We start from the raw sequence: 17,889 nt of genomic DNA on the forward strand, positions 1-17,889 counted from the left end.
GATCCTAGCATTTAGTTGTCCTCTTGTCTTTGCACAACAGGATCATCCTCATCTAAAGAAGAATATGGAGTACGTGAAGTGACTAGTTCCGATTATGCCAGGATGAAGAAGTCATGTCTATCTTCTCATTAGAAGGAGCAGTTGAAGGATGGTCACATTACTCCCCACAAGACCAAACTAACTTCAGCTCAGAAGGACTGACAGATCTCCATTTTGTTGTTGTGACGTGCAAGTACAATGTTGTTCTAGGATTCTTTCTGGTGTGTTCCATTTAAAAAAAAATTGTGCTCTACATGGACCATGTAGGTGCCTATTTAAACTGTCAATTCATAGTATGATTTGCTTTATACTAATCACTTTTTTGTATTTGTGCAAACAGGGGTGCTCACCTTGATTTCAATGGGAACTACACAAAATGATCATGTACATCGAATCATTCATTTCCACCACAAGAAAGGAGGTGCCGATAAGTTCAAGGCGTTGAACCATATAACAGTGAAATCATACAAGCTATGCGCGAATTTGGTTGATTTTGGTGGAACTGCAAAAGAAGAACAACTGGTTTATTTAGCACAAGGTGCCATGTCATTGTCCGAACTGATGGCAAACCCTGCCCATTCCACAATCGTAGGCATTTGATATTTTGGAATGGGAAAACCTTGTCAAAGTTTGCTCATTGATGTACGCAAAACAACAAGCATTTGACATTTTGGAATGGGACAACCTTGTCAAATTTTGCTCATTGATGTTAGCAAGAAGACATGTGTTTGATATTTTCAAATGGGACGCCCTTTGCTGTCAGCAGCGTCGATCGATTTTCTTTATTCTTTAGTTGTGAAGTAAATATTGGCTCTGACATGTGAATCACTGAGATGCATAATCATCGATTGTTTTGAATGTTCTCTATGAATTGACAGGCCTGTGTGTTTGATTGCAATGTACAGGAACGCTAAAAAGCTGCTCAAACTCTTTGTACACCCTCTGTTCCTTTTTACTTTGCACATTGTGAAAGTTCATACTTTTTCCTATAAGATTGGTCAAAGTAGAGATACTTTGACTGCAAACAAAACTTGTATGCAGACTAAAAAGGACCGGAGGGAGTACATGTGAAACTGCTGCAAACGAGGTGATCACCCTAGGAATAATGCTAGTACGTATTGTTTTGCATGTTCATCCAATGCTAGTGATACAAGAATTCGAACTAATCAAACTAAATTCATTCATACACAGTCAGATTTCATATAAACATGTCAGATTTGATAACATTTCAAACATTCTTCAACAAAAAAGGGGTGCACTGGAGGTATAATTAATTAACCGAAGCTACCACCTGTGTCCGGCTGAGCCGAACATAAGCTTCTTCTCCAGTGGACTGAGCTTCAGTGATTTAACTGCAGGTGCAGTTAAATAACTGACATGTGCCCCAGAAGCCTATTGGGCCCACGTGTCAGTCAGCCAACTACACCGGCAGTTCAGTAGAAGCAGCGTCCTTCTCCAACATAGCTCTCTGACTCCACGTTGCCGCCAAGAAGCTAATCGGCCATCAAATGTCAACCCACCTAGCTTGGCTTCAACCGGAGGGTAGCAGCGGTGGCCTTACTTGGACCCAAGAGGCGGCGACCTACCGTGTTCTACTCTTCCTCATTTTCTGTGTGGCGTGGCCTCATTGGCAGCGGGGCGGGGCCTCGACGGAGCCAGCGAAGTCCTGTGTCTCGTTGCCGGTGGGGCCCCGCCTCGGCGGATCGGGGTAAATCCTCCCCCTTGTTGTCGGTAGGGTGGGGCCTCGGCTAAGCCGGCGATGTCCTTTGCCTCGCTGTTCGCAGGGCGGGGCCTCGGCGGAGTAGGTCCTCCTTCTCAGTGCTTGCGGGGAGGCGCCTCGGAGGAGCCAGCGATGTCCTCTGTCTCGTCGCCGGCGGGGCGGCACCTCGGCGGAATGGGGGAAATCCTTCCCCTCATTGCTGGCAGGGTGGGGCCTCGGCTGAGCCGGCGATGTCCTCTGCCTCGTTGTTGGCGGGGCAGGACCTCTACAGAGTAGGGCCTCCGCCTCGATGCCGGCAGCGCGGGGCCTCGACGGAGCCGGCGGTGTCCTCTGCCTTGTTGTTGGCGCCGTGGGGTCTCGACGGAGCAGGGCCTCGTCGACGCCAGCGGAGCAGGGACTCGTCGGAGCTGGCATTGTCCTCTGCCTCGTCCTCGGTCTCGCCAAACAGCGCCTCACCTGCTTCATCGCCCTCTTTGTAGGCGGCCGCAGCTTCCGCCACCCGCATGCAGTACCGCCAGCGCTTGAGGTGCCCTCGCGGGCGGAGCGGTACTAGTCGAGCAGCGCCTCCTGCTCCGCCCGCTCCATGGTGATCTGCTCCTCCGCCTGCAGGTGCTTGTCGGTGTCAAACCCGGTGGATCTCTCGTAGGGGGTCCCAAACTGTGTGTCTAAGGCTAATGGTAACAGGAGGCGGGGGACACGATGTTTACCCAGGTTCGGGCCCTCTTGATGGAGGTAATACCCTACTTCCTGCTTGACTGATCTTGATGATATGAGTATTACAAGAGTTGATCTACCACGAGATCGTAGAGGCTAAACCCTAGAAGCTAGCCTATGATTATGATTGTTGTTGTCCTACGGACCAAACCCTCCAGTTTATACAGACACCAGAGGGGGCTAGGGTAACACAGAGTCGGTTACAGAGAAGGAGATCTACATATCTGAATTGCCAGGCTTGCCTTCCACAAAAAGGAGAGTCCCATCCGGACACAGGACGAAGTCTTCAATCTTGTATCTTCATAGTCCAAAAGTTTGGCCAAAGTATATATAGTCCGGCTGTCCGAGGACCCCTTAATCCAGGACCCCCTCAGTAGCCCCTGAACCAGGCTTCAATGACGATGAGTCCGGTGCGCAAATTGTCTTCGGCATTGCTAGGCGGGTTCCTTCTCCAAATACCCCATAGAAGATCTTGAATATGAGGATCGTGTCCGGCTCTGCAAAATAATTTCCACATACCATCGTAGAGAGCACAATATTTTACAAATCTAATATGATGACAACTTTTCATAGCATGACATCACGCCACGGCCTGATCATTACGAACCGTTTTTCCCAGCCTACCACTACACACGTTACGAGGCGGTTTTATTGGCACGTCTTGTCGAAGTAGAGATCGTGTTCCCCTTATCATGGGATTCTCGTCGATATGGGTGCGGGTAACCCAATCGTACTTGTTAGTATGACTCCTTGATTTTAGGCAAGTTCTAAGCGGCCACGCGGGGGACGCTTGATATTCACCCCCTTTATAAAGGGGCCAAGGCCTGTCTTTTTCTACCCACGCTTGATCCTTCCCTTCCCCCACCTCGAGTTCCAACATCCAAGGCTCAGGCTAAGCGCTTCGGACCTTTAACCATGTCTAGATCCAACATTCAAGGCCAGTGGATGGCCTCCTCTGTCACAGAGGAGGACATCAAGAAGCTTAGGGAAGCCAGGTATCTGACCGCCGAAATACCGCACAGGTTGCATGCTCAAGGGAAGGTCATCCCCACTCCCGAACCCAACAAGAGCGTCATATTTGTTTCCCACTTACTCCGAGGGCTAGGCTTTAGTCTTGATCCCTTTGTCAGACGGCTCATGTTCTATTACGGGCTAGATTTCCATGATCTAGCTCCGGATTCCATCGTTCACATCTCGTCGTTTATCGTCGTGTGTGAAGCCTTCCTCCGTATCACCCCACACTTCGGCCTATGGCTCAAGACCTTCAATATGAAGCCGAAGATGATTTTTGGGCGACACGTGGAGTGCGGAGGTGCTATAATAAGCAAAGGCACCGATGCCCTATGGCCAAAGGGTTCCTTCCCGGAGGTGTCCGATTTATGGCAACAGTAGTGGTTCTACATCACAGCTCCCTGAGACACAAAGCGGGCAGCCGCCCCTGCCTTCCGCTCGGGCCCTCCGCCTCAACTGGCGTCATGGGTCAACAAGGGACTGGACTGGGGGCCAGTTAATGACGTACCGACATTGCAAAGCCGCTTTCGAGATCTCCTCAAGAGGGATGTCAGTCTTGTCAAGGTAATGCAAGTAATGCTAGTTTGTCGGGTCCTGCCGTGCCAACGTCGATCTCTCCGTATGTGGGAGCTCAACCCAAAAGGACCGCGAACTATTCAACAATTCTTCGGCATGACGCTCGAAGGGATGTACAGATTGTTCTTCGGATCACGAATAAAGTGTCTAGACACCACCGAGGATGCGGGTCTCAACTGTAACCGTCCAGATACCCAAGTAAGTAATTCTGCGACCGAACATGTTGTCTTTATATTTGTCATAACATCAATCTGAAAAATTGCTCTCAGCCAGGACTGGATAAGAAAGGCAGAGAGGGTTAGGTGTTCGGCCCCCGTTCCCGAAGGCTCGTCGGATCCTTTATTAACTAGGATGCTTGACCGCGCACCATATCAGGTGCCATCGAGAGAAGATAAGGGGAGGAATAGAGAAGCCAAAAGCGGGCTTCATAGCTTATATATCCAAACTGGGGGAGTAAGTGCCTCCGCGCAGGAGGACAATCGGGGAGGTGAATCTAGATCCCCTCTCATCGCGGGAAGAAAAGGGCCGCCCCTGAAGACTTGGAAACGGAGGTTTCCAAACGAGGGAAGCAACCTTCACTAGGGGGGCCTGCTCAAGAGGGCGTCCTCACCGCACAGCACCCGCAAGGTGGGCAGCCCTCAATCGAGCTGTAAGTGAGCAAAAGTACTTTGGTAAATATATCCTGCTTTATCTCTGATAATAATAACCAAGACTTGTAGCCCTTCTCAACAGAGTTCGTCTTTAGGGGATCTTCTTCCAGAGATGATGGAGAGCGAAACGCCTCCTCCTGCCTCCCCACCTCATGGGGCGGTCGACCCAGAGGTGTCTTCATGGAGGATTTCTCCTGATCTGCCAAGGCCAGAAGTGAACACCTCGGCCGCCCGAAGCCCGGAGTATTCGGCTGCCAAGGAGAGCAATAGGAAGAGTCCGGGATTATCCGGCACACATCCAGACACACTGATGGGTCTTCTGGAGCTAGCAACTATCTCAAAGGCGCATCATACCTTAATGGGTACCGTGGTTGAGAGGATTTCATCTGCCAAAAGCGGGTTGAATGAAGCTTTTATGAGTCTACTCAAAGGCTTTGAGGTATGCAAAGTAATATGTGTATTTTCGACTGTACCGCACATGCTAGGTGTGCTCCATATAGATAGTAGCCCGTGAGACTCTGGTTGCCATCCAGAGGCGGCAAACAGAGGATCAAAGTCCCAAGTATTGATCACGTTGCTTTTCATGTGCAGGCGGTTGAAGGTCTGGTCGCTGACCGGACTGCTGATTTCGCTGAATTGGGGCGACTGCTTGAAGTGGCGGATGCCGACATTACACTTGTGAACAAACGGCTTGACGAGGCGCAAGGTATGTATTTCCCGATTGTTAGCCAATATTAAGAGGAGCTCAACGCTAGTATCTATAATATGTTGTGACTGTAGATGGAGATGCCGCCGTGGAGACTCTTCGGGCGGAACTTGCCCAAGCCAAGGATCAAGCTATGAGAAGTGATGCGGCCGCCCTAAAGGCGGCCGAGGAGTTAAGAGCCGAACAGGCTACTCGTCATCAGAGTGAAGATAAAATAGCCAAGATGGTTGTTGAGCTGAAAGATGCTTGCAGCCAATATGAGCTCCTTGAAAAAGAGAGCCAAGCGAAAGCGGCTGACCTACAGAAGGCCTTGGAAGCATCCAAGGAAACTCGCTCTAAGATCAGAGCGATAAGGGAGGAGCTTCATCAAGCCGGAGAGATCACAGCTGGGAAGCCCTTTTTGTTGCGGACGAAGTTCGGAGATCCGAAGTATGCCCCTTTGGATAAATTATGGAGTGATAAGGACGCGTATTTGGACTTGGCAAAGAGTGCAACTGATGCGACTCAATATTTCAAAGATCAGAAAGATCATGAGGTGGAAAAGTTGTCTGGTCGCAGCTCAGTGCTCCAAAGTGTCCGCTGCTGTTAGATAAACAAATGGCCGAGTGGGCCGAGCTCCATAGGTTGTACGGGCTTGCCATGAGGTCTGTCGTGGATCGTCTTTGGCCGAAGGGACCATGGTCGGACAATTATTTTGGCTTAGTGCAATGATTCCTTGGTGCTGTGTTGCAAATCGATGCTATGAAGAGGTCAGCGTGCATAGAGGGTGCGCGGATGACTCTTGCCCGTGTTAAAACATATTGGTCAGGGATGGAGGCCACTGCTATTGCAACCCGGGGTCCGGCGGGAGGCCAGGACCCGGCCGAGCACTATTTTGAAGAAGTCCTAGAAGGCGCCCATTTAATAGAGGCTTAGTGCTCGAAGAATACCATGATCGAGTGACATGTATCTCAATTGTAAAAACAATGCTATTTTGATTATAAAGGTTGTGTTTATACTTTTTGCCCAAAAGTATTATAATGCCTCTTGTGCGGCCGTTTATGTATGTATATAACCTGAAAGTTTGCAGTCGTTGGCTTCAGCCCCCACGCATAGCGAGTAATCACACTTGATCCAACGTCTTGGTCCATTAAGGAGGTGATAGCACGGCGAACTAGGCAATCAGACTATATATCTTTAAAACTTCCACTTAGCCATAGGAGTTTCACGGTGGGGCTACTATATAGCCCCTGGTACTTCCACGTTCATCCGAATACGGTGTGTGTACGTACATGACCGGGAAACCGGTCCTTCGTTAATGTGGAGGAATCGCGAAGATTCCGCTGAGTCATCGAGTGGTTGACCAGTCTCGCGCTATATCATGACAGTCAGTTTTCGGCTTTCTCTACTGAGGTGCTCATCCAGACGAACCAGGGTATAATCGCAGTAGTTCTCCTGGTGCCACCTTAGCCGATAGAGCAAAACGTAAGGTAGCAAAACACGGGAGCCGGGAAAACCCAACTATTGACCCAAGACATGATTTGGAGCTGATGCATATAAGGCCAAACTCGCGACGCCGAACACTCCCTAAGGTATTCGGACTTTACAACATATACTGGGCTGAGTAACGCCCTCGATAATGAGCCCTAAATTTCCAGATACATGCATAGGTCTGGTGTGACGAAATGCCAATAACGCTGGCATCCCTCTCGGTTGCGTTGAGTGCCCGGAGGGTGTGAAGCAACAAGAGACCATGAAAAGGTTTACGCAGGGTCTTAATCTAAAAAGAAACCTTTGAGCGGGGCCCTGCTGCACGTCTGCGCCTTTGTCTCCGTTGTGCCGTATCCTGGAAGGGTGTAGCACGATGATCATCTGTAAAAAGGAGAAACCCAGGTGAAAGATTTCATGCGAAAAAGTTGGTTATTATGAACAAACCATGAAAATGCAACCTGTTATTGTATTAATAGGGTCAATCCATACTGTGGGATATTTGGACATGCGAGCAGCCCCTAGCACCACCTATGGGGGTATATCCATAGACCCAAGCTTAGGTTTATCTGGGCTGTCACAGCCAGCGGTGCGTCGGACTCGTCTAACCGTGTCCATGGTCTTGATGACCGATCATTTATTCTGGTTGGAGAGGCCGCTCAGTGTTCGGCTGCAAGAGCCGCCACATATTCTTCCGCACGTAAGGAACGCTCTGTGTTTCCTCTAACTATGATGACGCCACGTGGACCGGGCATCTTGAGTTTGAGATAAGCGTAGTGCAGCACTGCATTGAAACGAGCGAAGGCCATTCTTCCGAGTAGTGTGTGATAGCGGCTTCGGAATGGAGCAATGTCGAAGATTAATTCTTCACTTCTAAAGTTGTCGGGAGAACCGAATACAACCTCTAGTACTAGAGGGCCTGTGCAGCGGGCCTCGACGCCTGGTATTACTCCTTTAAAGGTAGTATTGCTTTGGATGATTCTTGAAGGGTCTATCCCCATTTTGCAGACAGTGTCCTCATATATCAGATTAAGACTACTGCCGCCATCCATAAGGACTCGGGTGAGATGGTATCTGTCAATTATTGGGTCGAGCACCAAGGCAGTCGATCCTCCGTGCCGGATACTAGTCGGATGATCCCTGCGATCAAAAGTGATCTGGCAGGCCGACCAAGGATTGAATTTGGGGGCGACAGGTTCTATAGCGTATTCCTCTCGAAGTACACGTTTGCGCCTTCTCTTCGGTATGTGAGTTGCATAAATCATATTCACTGTTTTGACTTCTAGTGGGAATTTTTTCTGTCCCCAAGTGTTCGGCTGGCGGGGCTCATCATCGTCTTTGCTTGGCGTCTCCCTCCCTTTGTGTTCGGCGTTTAGCTTGCCGGCCTACTTGAAAACCCAGCATTCTCTGTGGGTGTGATTTGCAGGTTTTTCGGGGGTGTCGTGAATCTGACATAATCTGTCTAGAATCTTATTTAGGTCGGACGGTCCATCTCTGCTACCTTTAAACGGCTTTTCCGTTGACCGGGTCGAGAGCCCCTGAATCTGGCATTGACCGCCATGTTATCTGGTCTGTCTTCATTGTTTTGACGCTTGTTTTTATTGCGTCACGGCTTCCCATTGCCATCCCTGACTTCGGATGTGCCTGGGTCGCTGGTGCCGCTACGGGCCAACTAGTTGTCCTCTCCCGTGCAAAAGCGGGTCATAAGGCTTGTTAGGGCTGCCATTGTCCCCGGCTTTTCTTGGCTGAGGTGTCTGGCGAGCCATTCGTCTCGGATACTATGCTTGAAAGCCGCTAAGGCTTCGGCATCCGGGCAGTCGACAACTTGATTCTTCTTAGTGAGAAATCTGTTCCAAAGCTTACGAGCTGACTCTCCAGGTTGTTGGATTATGTGACTTAAGTCGTCTGCATCCGGAGGTCGGACATAGGTCCCTTGAAAATTGGCCCTGAAAGCATCCTCAAGTTCCTCCCAACTTCCAATTGAGTTTTCGGGAAGGCTTTTAAACCAATGCTGAGCTGGTCCTTTCAACTTGAGGGGCGGGTATTTATTGGCGTGGAGATCATCTCCGCAAGCCATGTGGATATGAAGGATAAAGTCCTCAATCCAGGCCCCAGGGTCTGTCGTTCTGTCGTATGCCTCTATATTCACGGGTTTAAATCCCTCTGTAAATTCATGGTCCAGCACCTCATCGGTGAGCACAGGGGGTGCGCGGCACCCCTATATTTGGATGTGTCGTGGCATGTTGTCGACGGTTGTTGTTATCGGTGTTGATTCCGAGCTGGTATTCGATTGATATGTTCGTTTTGGTGGCTGTGATCCCGCGCCGGAGCATGCTTTCTAGATCCATAGATGGACTTGGCCACACCGGCTTTTTTGTCCAGGAGCTCACGTAAATTGTGTGCTGACTTGTGTGCGGTATCATTAGTCATCCTGTCGCGGCCACGGGGTGGTCGGTCCGGCTGACCGACCGTATTATTTTTTGGTGGAATGGGCTCTATGGCCTCATCGTCGAATTCGGGCTACAGCTTGCGCTTTGGATAGCTCTTTGTGTGGCGATCGTCGCCGTATTTTTCTTTAGTGTCGAGCACTTTGTTCCATCTGTGGTTGACCATATCCTGCGCGGCCTTAAGCCTTTACTTCTGCTTCTTCAAGCTCCTTGCGGTGGCAATAAGCCGTCTATGGACGTTCTCTTGTTCCAAGTGTTTTTCCGGGATGATAAGTGCATCGTCGTCTGAACTATTATCCTCTCCGGAGACAGGTTGATGAGTTTTACCCTCAGGATCATCGTCATCGGACATCGACTCCGGACTATGTTCAACGTCCCCTGGCTCATCCTGCTCCATCGCTGGGTCCATGGGGTCGTCGTTTCCTTTGGAGTCGTCCAGGGTGTTATTATTTCTTGCGCTGTTATCGCTGTTTTTGCTGTGGCGGGATTTAGAGCGGCGCCTACACCGTCGCTTTGGTTTCTGTGCGAGGGGATTATCCTTGTTGCATCCTTCCGCTCCTGGCCGTTGTTTTCTTTGGGTGTATCCACCATATATATATCATATGATGAGGTGGCTATCCAGCGCCCTGTGGGCGGTGGTTCTTGTTTGTCTCCAAGATCGTCGTCCATACCGTCGATGTCTTCGGAGTCGAAGTGAAGCGTGTCTGTTAAGTCATCGACAGTGGCTATAAAGTGGGTGGTGGCTGGGGAGCGAATTTCTTCATCGTCCGCTTCCCACTCAAGCCAGACATAGTTCGGCCAAGAGTCTCCTGACAGGGAGAGAGTCTTTAATGAATTTAGCACATCGCCCAAGGGTGAGTGCTGAAAAATATCCGCGGAGGTAAACTCCATGATCGGTGCCCAACCAGATTCGATAGGCACGGACGCACGCGATTTGGAGCCTGTGGTCGGAGATGAGTCCGAGGGTCCGATGACATAGGCCTCATAGGAGGTGAGGTCTGTGTCCGACTCAATCGTCGATGAATGTGCAACCTCCGTAGCGGGGTCCATCCGCCCGTCCTCGGATGGCACAATCTGCTCCGGATTAATGGCTGGGGCAGCCGCAGGCACGATCTCCCAAACACCGTCCGATGGCAGATCTAAGCCATGCTCGTCGTGACTGTTCGACGCTCCTGACATGGTCTCAAATCCATCGAAGATCAAGTCTCCGTGGATGTCGGCAGTGTAGTTCAAGTTTCCAAACCTGACCTGATGGCCAGGGGCGTAGCTATCGATCTGCTCCAGATGGCCAAGCGAGTTGACCCACAATACGAAGCCACCGAATACGAAGATCTGTCCGGGGAGGAAAACCTCACCCTAGACCGCATCGTTGCTGATGAATGAAGGAGCCATCAAGCCTTATCGTCACGACACAGTGGAACTCTCAATGAAAGCACGAATGTCGGTGTCAATACCGGCGGATCTCAGGTAGGGGGTCCCGAACTGTGCGTCTAAGGCTAATGGTAACAGGAGGCGAGGGACATGATGTTTACCCAGGTTCGGGCCCTCTCGATGGAGGTAATACCCTACTTCCTGCTTGATTGATCTTGATGATATGATTATTACAAGAGTTGATCTACCACGAGATCGTAGAGGCTAAACCCAAGAAGCTAGCCTATGATTATGATTGTTGTTGTCCTACGGACTAAACCCTCTGGTTTATATAGACATTGGAGGGGGATAGGGTTACACAGAGTCGGTTACAAAGAAGGAGATCTACATATCCGAATCGCCAGGCTTGCCTTCCACACAAAGGAGAGTCCCCTCTGGACACAGGATGAAGTCTTCAATCTTGTATCTTCATAGTCCAACAGTCCGGCCAAAGTATATAATTCGGCTGTCTGAGGACCCCTTATTCCAGGACTCCCTCAGTGCTCCTGGAGTAGATGGTGGTTGTAGGCGGCGTCGGCCTGCGCCTCCCGGAACTGCTCCTGACGCTTCTGCCTCACTGTGTCCATGTATTGGGCATGGGCTTCGCCGATGGTCATGGTGCAATGACCAGTGAGGATGGCACCAGATCATCGACTACCATGTTCTCCATTGGGACGTCGTCATCCTCCGGCTGCCTGCCTGCCAGCCAGTTGGCAGCAATGGCTGCCATCTCCTTGTGGTCCGTCGTCCACCCGTCCCGAAGAGCGCTGGAGCGTCAGGAAGCCATGGTGGGCAGTAGTGGTGTGGACAGGTGAAAGGGAACGGAGGCGGATGACCAGCGCAGACGGAGGGACAAACGTGTGGCACCGGAGTAGCCGCCTCGGCAACCACATATCATTAATGTGGGCGGCAGACGGGCGACGGACGCCACTTGTGTCGTTTGAAGGCGGAGCAATCACCTGCACCGGGAAGCGGGGCGGGAAGCGCTGACTATTTCGGGAAGAAAGAGCGCGCGGGCAAGGGAGGCGGTCTAGGTGGGCCAGGGCAGTCAGACTCATGCTTGGCAGTGGATCGGTCCAGCAGCCAGACATGCTGGCTCGCCAGCGAGCTCACCGAGCTGAGCGACGACAATCAGACGATGGACGTAGATTCCGACCAGGAGCCAGCGCCACTGTCCAAGCCAGTTCATGCCGTGTTCATCATATAGCAGGTGCGGCCGCACTTCGACGCCCTAATGGCAGAAGAGCTACTAGTGCAGGAGGACATGTGCTGCAACCTCCGTCTCCTCAACGAGAACCGGTGAATAAGCAAATGACAATGTCGTCACGGACATGTGGCTCTATGATCCTGGCTTCCCGAATGAGCAACGGGCGCTGTATCAGACCATCCATAGGGACCGCCAGGCCCTCTCCGTCGTCCTTCAAGTTGTTGTGCTCGCCGTGGCGCCGCCGTCTCACATTGTCAACATGGTCAATAGACATGAGGAATGAGGAGATGACTTTACTTGCAACGGATGACAGTGGGGACCCACCAGGTCCATAGCCGCACGTACGCAAGTGCCTCCTTATTATATACAACTGTAAAAGAAAATTCTTCCTCCTAGTTCCCTAACATCACGGTCCCACATCATTGTCAACCTATGTAGTCAATAAACGAGAGAATTGCACAAGGAGCAGCCGACAGCTGGGACTAAGCAGCTCGAGCAATATTTGTGTTTTTGAGGTGTGAGCACTGCAGAATTTTTCTTGAGCGATGTTTTCATTGTTGTTCAGAGGAGAGCAGGGTATTAACTAGGCGGGTTATGGCCCGTGTAGCCAAGGTCAGATATCTAGCCTAGATATTATTATTTTTCAAGCTGAAAATGGCTAGCCCAGCTATACTTTTTTTGAGGAATACCCACGCAAGGTCAGATTGTTATTCTCCGCCCCGTTGGGCTGCAGATCTTTCCTAGGAGGGATGCAATAGGCTTCCCAAGAAAATGGGCTTTAAGAAATAATAAATGGGATGTAATTATAAAAACTCGGCAGTAACTATAAAAAAATGCACCAAACATGTAATTACTTTATAAAATATTATTTTTGGATTTTGAAAATTTTAATTTCATTAATTTTTGCGCGCGGAATGTTTTGGTGGATTTTTACGTAATACAAATTTATATTGGAATTGTATTTAATCTGAATAGAAATTTCAGGAAGAAATATTTCGGATCCCATCAAAATGAGGGAAATTTTATTGAATTCTGTTTTGAACGATTGGTTCAATTTATTAATCGTTGTCCTAGCTAGAAAATGGGTTGTACTTTTAACAAACTATAAATGGGTTGCAGTAAATTCCATTACAATTCAAAAATGGGTTGTACATTCTTACAAATCTCAAATGGGCTACAAGTTCTCTGCCACACACTTGTGGGCCTACTAAGTTGACGCGTCCCCTCAAAAAAAATGAGTTGACACATATGCAAGGCTTTGTCAACTTATAGTCAACACACGGTTCTAGCAGTAGTGGCCGTTGGATGTCCATCCAACAGATGTCGTGCTTCTTCCTCAATCTCGGATATTCTAGCTTCACCCGGCCAAAAAATGATAACTCCCCCTGACATCTGGGGTGCACCGTTTTGGAAGCTAACCTGTGGGCCTACTAAGTTGACGCGTACCAAGGGCTTTATCAACTTAGTCAATATAAACGATTCTAGCCGCAGTGACCGTACGATCTCCATCCAACGGCCGAAGTGCTTCTTCAACCTCTGGTCTTCTTGCTCCAGCCGCCCAAAGCAGCGCCGATCGTGTTGCATGTTCCTGCCTCCCGTGACCGGCTATGATGTCGCAGAGGCCTCACCGCCTCCTACTACTCCCACCGCTGGCCAGGCAATCCCTCCACTCACCCACACCCCCTTTTATTCTGCAGCGACGGCAGCCTCACACTGCAGCCGAACCAGTGAACCCTTGTACTCCTATCCACGTGGGCATCCACTGTCGCGTCTTCCCCGGCTATGCCTTGTCCCCTTCCTAGGCCTCGCCATCGTCCACCGCCTTGGTGCTCTTGGCGCGGCGTGGTCAATGTGGTCAACGACCGACTTCCATCGGAAGAGTACTGTACGTGGAGAGGGTGACAGCTGGGTCCACGACCACAGCAAGGAAGTGCCTCCTTATTACACGGAAAATAATGATTCCTCCACCTGAAACCAGGGACCCACCGGACGGGCCACCATATTTTGCAAAAAAACATTTCCCCCCTGACTGCTGGGACCTACCAGCTACATCTTCGCACGCGAGGAAGTGCGTCCATATTACGGGCAAAAAAATGATTTGCCCCCTGAATGCTGGGACCCACCAGTTACATCTTCGCACACAAGGAAGTGCCTGACAATCGGGACCCACCTGGTCGAAGCGTATGTAGCGTTTTCATTCTGGTCACGAACGTGTACGTACATACGATCGGTATGTCTGCAGGCTGCAGCGATGAACCGTGGCCGTGCAAGGAAGGGCATGTGTCGTAGTAGAGGCGCGCACGTAGCACGTACACATATGTATAGCAGCCAGGGTGCAAGAAAGAAAATATGGCCACATACGTACATACGGGCAGGGTCTCGAGCGCGTACCCGCGCATATATATACGGCCGGCCAGGGCTTGTGTACATGGAGAGGTAACGGATGGCAGCAATGTTCTCCTATTCATCGGGCAGCAAACCGGCTAGGTCGGAGCAGAGAAACAACATCCTGTTCATCGGGAGGCAACCGACTGGGTCGGAATACGTCGTGTTCATCGGGAGCCAACCGTCTTGGACGGAGCAGCCGATGGAAACAAGGCCTGGCGTACCACAGAATGGAGGAAACGGCCTTGTGTTCGACCGGCCATGGTCGAAACGGGATCTTGTTCATCGGGAGGGGTCTGGCGTACCGCAAAACGAAGGAAATGGACTTCTCTTGGACCTCCTCCGGTCGAAACGGGGTCCTGTTGATCGGGAGGGGTCTGGTGTAAACCGCAAAACGAAGGAAACATACTTGTGTTGGAGTGATACGGTCGAAATGGGCTTCCTGTTCATCAGGAGGGGTGTGGCGTACCGCAAAATGGGACTCCACGGGATACTGTTCATCTCCACTGTCGACCTCCTCCAGCCTCCACGGGCTACTGTTCATCCACCATCGACCTCCACCAGCCTCCACCAACGATTGTTCATCCATGGGCTCCTGTTCATCCAGCCTCCACCGCGCGCTCCACCACCGGCTACTGTTCAACCAGCCCTCTCCACGGGGTCCTGTTCAACCACCCCTCCACGGGCTACTGTTCATCCAGCCCTCCACCGCCTACTGTTCAACCAGCCCTCCACCGGCTACTGTTCAACCTTCCCTCCTCGGGTTCCTGTTAATCCAGCCCTCCACCCGATCCTTTTCATCCACGCCCAACCGACTCGATCGATCGGGGTCCTGTTCATCCAGTGGCAACACCACGAGGTCCTGTTCATCCAACCCCACCGGGAACTGTTCATCCAAACCCCCCAACAACGCTCACTGTTCATCCAGAGGCAGCATCGATCGGCTTCAGTTAGTAGCAGTAGCAAAGGAATTGCTTGACCGGGTTCAGTTAACAGCCATCAATCGATCGCTCGGGTTCAGTAACGCGTAGCTTGCACTGCAATCGCTCGGGTTCAGTTAAGCGACACCTCGCTCGGGTTCAGTTAGAGCCCAATGCCTCGCACCCACGTGCGTACGTGTACGAGAGAAACGCACATCGCTCGGCCCCCGACCACCCACCATAACCGGGAACTCACCGATATTTTCCTCGCCCTCACTTCTACCACGGTTTTTTCCGTCATGCACGGTGATACGTCTCCAACGTATCTACTTTTCCAAACACTTTTGCCTTTGTTTTGACTCTAACTTGCATGATTTGAATGGAACTAACCCAGACTGACACTGTTTTCAGCAGAACTACCATGGTGTTATTTTTGTGCAGAAATAAAAGTTCTCGGAATGACCTGAAAATCCACGGAGCAACTTTTTGGAATTAATAAAAAATACTGGCGAAAGAATTAGCATCAGGGGGCCCAAACCCTGTCCACGAGGGTGCAGGGCGCCCCCTAGAGCCCCCCTGCTACATGGCCCCCTTGGGACTCCACCAACCTCAACCCCAACTCCATATATTCACTTTCGGGGAGAAAAAATCCGAGAGAAGGATTCATCGGTTTTACAATATGGAGCCGCCGCCAAGCCCTAATCTTCCCTGGGAGGGCTGATATGGAGTTCGTTCGAGGCTCCGGTGAGGGGAATCCATCACCATCGTCATCATCAACCATCCTCCATCACCAATTTCATGATGCTCACAACCGTGCGTGAGTAATCCCATCGTAGGCTTGCTGGACAATGATGGGTTGGATGAGATTTACCATGTAATCGAGTTAGTTTTGTTAGGGTTTGATCCCTAGTATCCATTATGTTCTAAGATTGATGTTGCTATGACTTTGCTATGCTTAATGCTTGTCACTAGGGCCCAAGTGCCATGATTTCAGATCTGAACCTATTATGTTTTCATGAATATATGTGAGTTCTTGATACTATCTTGCAAGTCAATAGTCCTACTATGTGTTATGATCCGGCAACCCCGAAGTGACAATAATCGGGACCACTCCCGGTGATGACCGTAGTTTGAGGAGTTCATGTATTCACTAAGTGCTAATGCTTTGGTCCAGTACTAATTTAAAAGGAGGCCTTAATATCCCTTAGTTTCCAATAGGACCTCGCTACCATGGGAGGGTAGGACAAAAGATGTCATGCAAGCTCTTTTCCATAAGCATGTATGACCATATTCAGAATACATGCCTACATTACATTGATAAACTGGAGCTACTTATGTGTCACCCTTTGTTATAACTGTTGTAGGAGGAATCACATCCGACATAATTATCCATCACTGATCCATTGCCTACGAGCTTTTCACATATTGATCTTTGCTTAGTTACTTCTCCGTTGCCACTATTACGATTACTACAAAACTGCTACTGTTACTTTTGCCACCGTTACCGTTACTTCCATACTACTTTGCTACTAAATATTTTGCTATGGTTATTAAGTCTTTCAGGTGTGGTTGAATTGACAACTCAGTTGCTAATACTTGAGAATATTCTTTGTCTCCCCTTGTGTCGAATCAATAAATTTGTGTTGAATACTCTACCTTCGAAACCTGTTGCGATCCCCTATACTTGTGGGTTATCACACGGCCCAAAGAATGTCATGCAGCTGCGTCTCCGGCCTGCCCAGGATGAAAAACCCATTTTCTGTCATGATTTTTTGTTATAGATTAGGAGCCCACCACATCTATGATGATACCGGGTTTTGTCACAATTATCATCATAGAATTGTCATAAGTATGACAGATTTTTTTTCATTCGGCCCAAAATGTCACGCATGTGTCTTTTTTTGTAGTGATAGGTATGTTTTTCTACGATGATACAAATTTTCAGGGTTTGGTACACCGCCCTGATCTTTGACTTTAAGTCGCCAACATATTTCCGGCTTAAATAGCCTTTATTATGGTCTTTCCATACAATATTTCAAAGATTATTATATCAGGATTTGTTACGTGCCTTGCCTTATACCACTAGGGTGTACACTGTTTACCTTGTATGCAGAAAATATGCAGACATCGAGCTGTCTCACATGGATGATGATATTATGAAAAGGAGCAGCAGTGAATCATTAAATGAATATACTAGAGGTTCAAAAAGCTAAACAGCTAAAATATGCACGATGGCATAGCATATCATTGTTTTTAGATCTAGCCTATTATAAGGCCATCGTGGACCAATAAAATGGGGCTTATGTGTTTTTTACCACATTGTGCTCATGCTCTAATCTAAGAGCCGCCTGGTATCAATGGCCTTCATCATGGAGGGTTGATGCCTCCGGGTCATCCTGCTCCGGCTCTCCTTCTTTGCCGGTCTAGGGGTCAGGAGACATCCAGTCGATGCTGGTTAAGGATTTGAACACAGCTTCATCATTCATAATTGGGGACGGATCGACATCAGGAGCAAAAGAATGATTACATGTTGGAGGGGTGAGATCCACAATGTCATAAGCCGGCGCTTTCACCTTTGCATTTTCCATAGTGTAAGCCACCTGGTACCTGGATAAGTCAGTTTCCTCTGCCAGCTTG

Source organism: Triticum dicoccoides, chromosome 4B, assembly GCF_002162155.2.
Source record: "Triticum dicoccoides isolate Atlit2015 ecotype Zavitan chromosome 4B, WEW_v2.0, whole genome shotgun sequence".
Taxonomy (NCBI): Eukaryota; Viridiplantae; Streptophyta; class Magnoliopsida; order Poales; family Poaceae; genus Triticum; species Triticum dicoccoides.